At 41.9% G+C, this 9215-nt stretch overlaps 1 pseudogene; it reads right to left on the bottom strand.

The window, feature by feature from the left end:
• Window positions 1-3421: 3421 nt before the first annotated feature.
• On the bottom strand, window positions 3422-8278 carry LOC106907044 (E3 ubiquitin-protein ligase TRIM39-like; annotated as a pseudogene).
• Between the last annotated feature and the right edge of the window lie 937 nt (window positions 8279-9215).

The following is a 9215-nucleotide window of genomic DNA, read 5'->3' as shown; positions in this document are numbered from 1 at the left end:
CATTACATTTCCATAAACAATCCTCGAACAGTACCAAATAATAAAAGTACTTAGTTAAAATAAACTTGAGGGTTATTCTCACCTCAAGTAAATGAGCACACGGGAGACGCAGTTTGTCTTACTCCAATTTCTCTCAGTTTATGAGAAACCACAGAGAAACGGTGTTTCTGTACTGCAGTTCTGCAGTACAGAAACACCGTTACTGCACCTATCGTGTTTAACCCCTGTTAACAAATAAAATATCTTCTTATCATAACCCCATAAACATTTAAAGAAATGCATGCTCTTTTTTCACTTTTGTGGGCACACACCAGTGGGCATCACAAGACTGATAGACCGGCCGACCAGGTCGTGTTGTGGTTCCATTGACCCTTTGCTCTATGCCTGTTAGGAGATGGAACCCAAATAACAAATAAAAATGGGTAGGGCGGTAAAGTGGAGGGTCCAATGGTTCCCTGACCCCTCCTGTTAAGCTGCGCACATCACTGCCCGTTCAGACTTGTGGGAATAATGCATTTAGTGCACACAGATTAATTTTTTTTTTCATAGCCCATGCTCACTGCGTGCTATTTTTACCCTTAGCAACAGTTGCCATGCTTCTGACAATGATGTCATCAGCATGACTTCAAATGATGTCTGCCTCATGAGGCCCTTCTGAGGATGACTTTATGATGTCATAGAGTCCATGACATCACCAACTGATCAGTTAATTCTCTGATCAGTTACCACAAATCAGCCAAACAAGATTCATTTGAACATTTTAGCTCACCACAATAAAAATGACTGACGAAAGCCAACAGACGCAAATGGATATGAGGCCTAAGGTCTCTTTTTGGACAAAAGTCAAAAAGACATTGTCCAACAAAGTCCATCCTGGCCAAAGAAGCCCAGATTATAAGAAGAGGAAGTTTCTCAGCGAACTTCTGTGGGAGGTAATTGAGAAGGCTGCAGATGAACCAACTCTGCATCTTATCCGACACACATTTGAGGAACAACACAGCAAAATTTTGATTTTGCTACTGAGAAAAACTGGAGATATAAATGTGGACGTACTCTCTGAGTTGTCAGAAGAGCTCGCTGAAAGGATTTTCCAAAGTGTTGCGAGAGATGCATTCCACTTTGCCAGTGGACTGCATTTAATCGCAATGCTCGATTACCCAGAAGGACACGAGGTTATTGTGGAAAAATTCAAAAAACACCTGGAGAATCCTGTTCGTCCAAAGAAGATGTTAACGTCCACTAAAAGAAAGATCCGAAAGACGTTTTTTCCTACCGAGGACTTGTACGCAGATGAAAACTGCCTGAGTGAAGATTATACTCAGGCAACCATGGACCCTGAGCAATTTTTGAGGGACGCAAACAGGATGGGCTTCAGGCGAGGAACAGAAGACGAAAGGAGAGTTATGGTGCAAAAGATCCTTTGGAGATTGATTTACAAATCCAGTAATAGATCTAGCTATGGGGCTTACAAACAGAAGCACACCGAACCGGTCCAGAGAAAGCTTGCTCCAGAAATCTGGAAAGAAGTTAAAGACATCGATTTTGTGTTTTTTGAGAAAATGGAAAAAAAAGTCTGCAGAGATATCTTACAACTTCTCTGTGGCAATGAAGATGTAGTTAGAGAACTACTCTTCAAAATGATCAAAAGCAACAATCCAATTGTGATTTACAAGGTTGTAGAGTGCTTCAAAAGAACCCTGGCACGACCGCGGATAATCAATCTCCGAGACACCTTTCTTCAGAAGGCATGGGGGCTCATCAAAAAGGCTGCGTGTGGTGGAGACGATTCAGACGAAGAAGAGAGGCAAGAACCCGCCAAGAGTGAACCAAACGTTGAGTTTAGTCCACGCTTAGCTGGGCCTGTAAATTTGGTCAATCCAGAGATCGGTACTGACTCGGAGGAGTCAGGACCGGTCTTCGATTCAGGACACACCTCAGAGACAGGACCTGTCTCAGAGTCAGGACCTGCCTCAGTGTCAGGACCTGCCTCAGAGTCAGGACCCGTCTCAGAATCAGGACCCGTCTCAGAGTCAGGACCCGTCTCAGAGTCAGATCCCGTTTCAGAGTCGGGACCCGTCTCAGAGTCAGGACCCGTCTCAGAGTCGGATCCCGTTTCAGAGTCGGGACCCGTCTCAGAGTCAGGACCTGCTTCAGAGTTAGGACAGACCTCTGAGACAGGACCCGTCTCCGAGTCAGGTCCCGTCTCAGAGTCAGGTCCCGTCTCAGACTCAGGTCTCGCCTCAAAGTCAGGTCCTGCTTCAGAGATAGGACAGACCTCTGAGACAGGACCCGTCTCCGAGTCAGGACTTGTTACCGAGTCAGGACCTGTCACTGAGTCAGGACACGTCTCCAAGTCAGGACCCGCCTCAGGACCCACGTCTGAGTCAGGACCCGCCTCAGAGTCAGGACCTGTCATCGAGTCAGGACCCGTCTCCGAGTCAGGACCCGCCTCAGGACCCGCGTCCGAGTCAGGACCCGCGTCCGAGTCAGGACCTGTCTCAGAGTCAGGACCAGTCTCCGAGTCAGGACCCGCCTCCGAGTCAGGACCCGCCTCCGAGTCAGGACCAGTCTCCGAGTCAGGACCCGCCTCTGAATCAGGACCCGTCTCAGAGTCAGAACCTGTCACCGAGTCAGGACCCATCTCCGAGTCAGGACCCGCCTCAGGACCCGTGTCCGAGTCAGGACCTGTCTCAGAGTCAGTACCAGTCTCCCAGTCAGGACCCGCCTCCGAGTCAGGACAAGTCTCTGAGTCAGGACACACCTCCGAGTCAGGACCTGTCTCAGAGTCAGGACCAGTCTCCGAGTCAGGACCTGTCTCAGAGTCAGGACCTGTCTCCGAGTCAGGACCCGCCTCCGAGTCAGGACCCGCCTCCGAGTCAGGACCAGTCTCCGAGTCAGGACCCGCCTCCGAGTCAGGACCAGTCTCCAAGTCAGGACCCGCCTCCGAGTCAGGACCCGCCTCCGAGTCAGGACCAGTCTCCTAGTCAGGACCCGCCTCTGAGTCAGGACCCGTCTCAGAGTCAGGACCTGTCTCAGAGTCAGGACCTGTCTCAGAGTCAGGTCCTGCCTCAAATCTGGACAGATCTCTGAGTCAGGACCAGTCTCAGAGTCAGGACATGTCTCCAAGTCAGGACCTGCCTCCGAGTGAGGACCCGTCTCAGAGTCAGGACCTGTCTCAGAGTCAGGACCTGCCTCGAGTCTGGACAGATGTCTGAGCAGGACCTGTCTCTGACTCACGACAGACCTCTGAGTCCTCATGTCTAATGGTGTTTTCAGGATTTTTTTCTCACCAACAGTGACACCGTGTCAGAAGTGTGAAAACTGGATGCGTTTCCTCAGCAGAATTTCGCAACCTACCAGAGCGGATAATTATGGCTTTAAGAGTGCGTACAAGTTTTCAATCTGAGAATACCGGAAACCTTTAGTCATCCATTGTTACAGTCAGAGCAAGGTGGGTAGGGTGTACCGAAGAGTCAGAATGGGAGGCCGAAGGAACGGTGGCGGACTGGAAGGCTAGAAGAGGTTCGAAGAAGAAGGAGAGAAGGAGCGGGACTGATGTATACTTAGAGAGGTGGGGGGTGGGGGAAGCGAAGAAGGAGGGAACGAAGGAGAGACATTGAGGGGGGCTAGTGTACCATGAGAGGTACACTAGGCCACCCTCAATGTAGAGGTAGATGTGAGGGGTCAAAGAGGGTGGGGGGCGATCTAACGTACCGTTGAGTGGTGGGGGGGCGGACGGACGGCGTATTGCAAGAAGGGGGAGGAGGTCTGGCTGTAGAAGGAGGGGGGCGAAGGAGAGACATTGAGGGGGGGCTAGTGTACCTCTCATGGTACACTAGCCCCCCCTCAATGTAGAGGTAGATGTGAGGGGTCGAAGAGGGTGGGGGCGATCCCGATCCCCCTATAAATGCTATTTTATTTATATAATTAGGGCTATTGTAAACAAATATTTTAGTAATAGCGTAATCTATCAATTATTCTTACGATTAATCGAGTAATCATATAAAAAAATTGACAAAATAAAGTACTGGGAAATCTGGCATAACAGCAGTGTTACTATTGGATATCAATATCAGTCCAATTTTTCATTTTTGAGCTTCCCTAACAACTACTTTTTTGTAGTTTAGAAAACTAACCTGTAATAATAACAATTTGCTTTCTAAGTTAACCTGAAAAAATTTATACAAAAATCTAAAATTAATTTCAATTTAATAAAAAGAGGCAGGCTCACAAATATGCTTATTAAAAATGTCTATGATCCACCTTTTAGTTTATGTAGTCAGTCAGATGAACTGTCACGTTGCCCCATACATATCAAGCTTTGAGTTTGAGAATATGGGAAATGTCGCCTGAAGTGGTGGTGGTGGTGGTGGGCCATAATTTAACAGTTTGTATATTTTAAATTAAGGGGAAAAAAACTGTTAAATTATGGAATAATTCAGTTGAAATTCCGTAAAAAACGAGAAAATGTATTGGCAGAAAATTACCAGGACATTTCCTTGTTTTTTTAATGGAAAAAATTTAAATAAAATACTGTTAAATTACGGGAAACTTCTGACGGAAATTCTGTAAAAAACACTGAAAACATCCTGGCAGAGAATTACCAGGACATTTACTGTATTTTTATATACTTTTTTTTCAGAATTTCCATCAAAATATTTTCCATAATTTAACAGTTTTTATGTCAAATTTACCAATATTTTGTTAACCCAAAACTGAATTTCTCTCTCTTTTTACTCTGTCTTTTGTGATTTATTAACAAACTTTAAAAAAAAAAAACAAAAAAAAACCTTGGACTTTTCCAAATACTTTTGTCCTCGAAACCATTGAAGTCTGTATTCTATACCATATGTTAATTATAGTGTAAAATCTATTAAAGTTAATGTATTTAATATATTCTTATCATAATTTTTCAACAAAATTTAATTCTAAGTCCACAGGAAATGTAGTTGTAGAACACAAAACACTTAGTTTGAAAGTAGCTCATGCAAAGTGATGTAAAAATGAAACCATTCTACAATCAATTTGCAGACTTTAGTTTGCAATTTAAGACCATAAATTGACATGTCATCTAGTTTTTATAACTAACCTTTACTATTATATATTAAGAACTCAACATATTCTTGAGTTTGCTAATGTTTATCTTTTGTACAACACAACTAATTTATTGCATTTTACTATACAAATTTTCAACATATAAATTAAATGTAAAGCAGTCTTGACTCTAATCTTTGAAGTCATAAATTTTGTTTTTTGTTCAGTTATTATACTATAAGATGGAACATAAAAAATTGCTTTTGAACATGAAAATCATAGTTGTAAACAGGACCAACATACTTCAAAATAAATGCCGAAAGTCAACCATTATTTTTATGAAATACAGGTATAAATACTTTGTAAAAAATCAAATGCTACATAAACCCAGCCGATAACACTTTATTTAAAGGCGGGTGAATAAGACTGACATGACACCGTCATAAACACCTGTCATGAACATAAATAAGCCTTCATGAATATTTATGAATGTTGTCATAAAGCGTCATTTGGTAAATCATGACACTTTTAATACAAGGTTGACATTATTGAAAATGTCTTTGTTTTGACAACTTGACATTAATCTAGACAAAAATGATTAGTGATTGATTAATAGTATTCAGCAGGTTGTTTTCTTGTCAGCACAAAGACAGTAAGTACTCTTATCTTTCATGATAGTATTATAAAAATAAAGCTGTGGTCAATAAATACCCACATATGATTTATTTACAATAAATAAGTTACCAGTTCAGACACTGCTAGGATCTCAATAGAGCTTTGGAGCTGACGTCACAGCGTATGACGTTTACGTCGCTCGCTGAAGTTGGTTTCCATTTCTAGCTTCCAATAGCTAAAGGGCGATTCCACTTAATTTTTCACTACCTTCCGCATCAATAATCGACTGTAGTTTAAAATCTACTATACCTAGACACTTCAAATCTGGACTAGATTATTCTGCTCTAATAGCAGAATATTTAAAACTGTGTTTGGGATTTGTGAAACCTTTTTCTGATTTGTGAAAACTCAATAAAGTCCGATTATCACCATTTTTTGGCATCTCCTTAATACTAGAATTGCTCTAATTAAAAAAATACAACTCCTAGACACTTCAAACCTGGACTAGATTATTCTGCTCTAATAGCAGAATATTTAGAACCATGTTTGGGATTTGTGAAGCTCTTTTCTGATTTGTGAAACTTCACTTCACTTAACAGACCCCTGCAACGGTTCTTTCCTTCCAACAGCCAGCATGATCGACAATAACTCGTTGAAGAATTAATGAGTTACAACATTTAATTTCCCATTGGTTAAAGTGGTTCATTAAAGTGGTTTTGAAATATAATTGAATTAGAAAAAAAACGCATGGAACATGTATGAATAGTAATCTGATTTTTAGTGAAGTTTCACAAATCACATAAAGGTTTCACAAATCCCAAACCTGGATTAAAATATTCCACTATTGGATCAGAATAATATAGTCCAGGTTTGAAGACTCTCTAGATGTTGTAGTTTTAGAGCAGGAGTAGCTCTCATGTGACCAAGATTCAGAAAACGTCTGAAATCAACATTTATTGAAGTTTCACAAATCAGAAAAAGGTTTCACGAATCCTAAACATGGTTTTAAATATTCTGCTATTAATTGATAATAATCTGATTCAGGTTTGAAGTGTCTAGGTGTTGTAGCGTTGGAATTAGAGCCGTTCTCGAGTGATAAAAGATAAGTAAAAGGGGTGATGTCGCCCTTTTTTGAAGTTTCACAAATCAGAAAAAAGCTTCACAAATCACAAACATGGTTTCAATTATTCTGCTATTAGAGCAGAAAAATCCAGTGCAGGTTTGAAGTGTCTAGGAGTTGTCGTGTCATCAAAAGCCATGAACTTATTTCTTCTGAGCCCTACGGTCCAGTAGCCATTTTCAGGGCTCAGTTGGATTGGTCCGTCCCTGTCCACTGACTCTCTGGCAACACCTAGAGTCCAGTTATTTTTTCCTTGAACTCCAGCCTCGAAGTAAAATCTGCCTGAAGAGAATCCCTGCTTTCCTAAAACATTGTGGTAAAGTGTGAATCTTTTGGGATCTTTTTTAGATTTCTTTTTTGCCTGACAGCAGTGAACACATTTTTCATCATCAGACAGAATCAGTGCAGGATGTGCTGTGGCAGGATCAAGGGTCACATCCACTGCATATTGCTGGACTCTTCTGAGCTCAGCCTCATTGTAGAATTGATTTGTCGTCACCTCCATCTGGCTCATAAAATTCACTACAGTCTCATTGTATGAAGGTGGATGGATGCTGATCTCTGTCCACTTCTTGGTGGGTAGATCAGCTTTTAGGGAATCTGGAGGAGACTGAGGTGGTCTTCAGACTGTGAGAGTTTCTTCACCTCAAAGCTCTTCTTCATCAACTCGGAGATTTCCTGTTCCAGGTCTTTGATGAAGACTTCAGCCTGTTTCTCTGTAGTTTTCTGTTTCTCTTCTATCTCGTTTATTAGCTCCTCTAAGGCTTTCTCAACAGACTCCTTCAGAGCAGTGAAGACCTGAACACCTTCTGCTTTCTCTCCATCTGCAGCATCTTTGCAAATGTTTAACACCTCTTTGATCTCTTGAACTTTCAGTCTATTAGTCTGGATTTTCTTCTTAAGTTCAGCTTCAATCTTTTTCAGCTCTACTCTAACTGCTTTATATTGGTGGCTAAGAGGAACAAACCGGTGACTCTTGTGGACTAAAACCGAGCAGAGGGAGCAGATACATGTCTGGTCAGTCTTGCAGAACAGTTCCAGAGGTTTACCATGCTTCTTACACAACATTTCTTCTAGGTTTTTCACAGACTCCATCAGCTGATGTTTCTTCAGCCTTGACTCTGAAAGGTGAGGCTTTAGGTGAGTCTCACAGTAGGAGAGCAGACACACCAGGCAGGATTTCAGGGCTTTCAGTTTGGTTCCAGAGCACAGGTCACAGGAAATTTCTCCTGGTTTGGCAACTTGTTGCTCTGAGCTGCTGCCACTCGCTTTCTGCTGGGCTTTAATTTTGAACTGAGCAACCATCTCGCAAATGAAGGTGTTGATTTCTAGCTCAGGTCTTGCACCAAAGTCCCTCTTACACAGTGGACACAGTGATTTACATCCCAATGTATTGCAGTTCTTGCAGAAGTTGTGTCCACATGGTGTGGTGAGTGGATCTTTGAACGGATCCAAACAGATGGAGCACAGAAACTGCTCTTCAGAGAGGAGACAGCTTGCAGCCGACATGCTTGCTGTCTGAGTGATTAAGAAAAAAATGCTGATATTAATGAATTAGATGATACGCAAAAATATATATTACAACTATGTATACACCACACTTAGTTAAAAAATAAGATTTTTGGAGTTGACACTGCAGTCAGTAAACTAATTTCAAGTTTTGAAGCTGAGCAAAATGTTTTATGCAAGGCTGCAAAATACTGAGTTCCTTAAAACTGGTTATGGATTCTCTCTGCTTTGTGGTGTTTTAAGTCTTTCATTCACTCCTTTACCTTGGGCATTATTAGAATATTATATTGTGTAAAACACATCAAGTAATTCTGGTGTTTCAAGCTCCATATTACTATAAAAGTATTTTTTTTCTGGTTTGCAGCTATTTAATTTCTTATTGTCAGTGGTGCAAAAAGTGGGTATGCAGTGTATGCAACGCATTGGGGCGCTCCACTGGAGGGGCGCAAAAACGATGTGGGGATTTTTTTTTTTTGCCAGCATTTTATGTACTTATCAGCTGTTTGTGTATGAATTGATCAATAACAGAGGAACAGCACTGATTAGGCGCCCCTCCCCTCCTGCCAGCCGCTCTCCCCTCCCATACAGGTAGCTAGGCCTCACGTCCCTTCAAGAACGCCCTGAGACGCAATTTTTTTCTTTTAAATTTGTAAATAAATTTCTTATCAATTCTGCAACAGGTTCTTCTCAAACAACAAGGTAATGGTGGGTAACTATGGCAACCAGTGACAGTTTAAAAGCCTGCCTACTCTTTCTGCAGTCCGGCGCAGAAATGTTGACATCAAACCTATCGTGAAATCTTTACTGACTTTTAGAGAAGTGATTTATCATAGAAGATGGATTAGGCAAAGGTGACAATGGAGCCCAACCAGCCTAGAGTGGAAGAAGTTGCATCCAACAAGATTGTTGAAAGGGAAGTACTGCCCCACTCATCTGA

Source organism: Poecilia mexicana, unplaced genomic scaffold, assembly GCF_051168715.1.
Source record: "Poecilia mexicana isolate PSO_F unplaced genomic scaffold, ASM5116871v1 scaffold_17, whole genome shotgun sequence".
In the NCBI taxonomy this organism is placed as follows: domain Eukaryota; kingdom Metazoa; phylum Chordata; class Actinopteri; order Cyprinodontiformes; family Poeciliidae; genus Poecilia; species Poecilia mexicana.
This window is presented reverse-complemented; position numbering and strand designations above follow the sequence as displayed.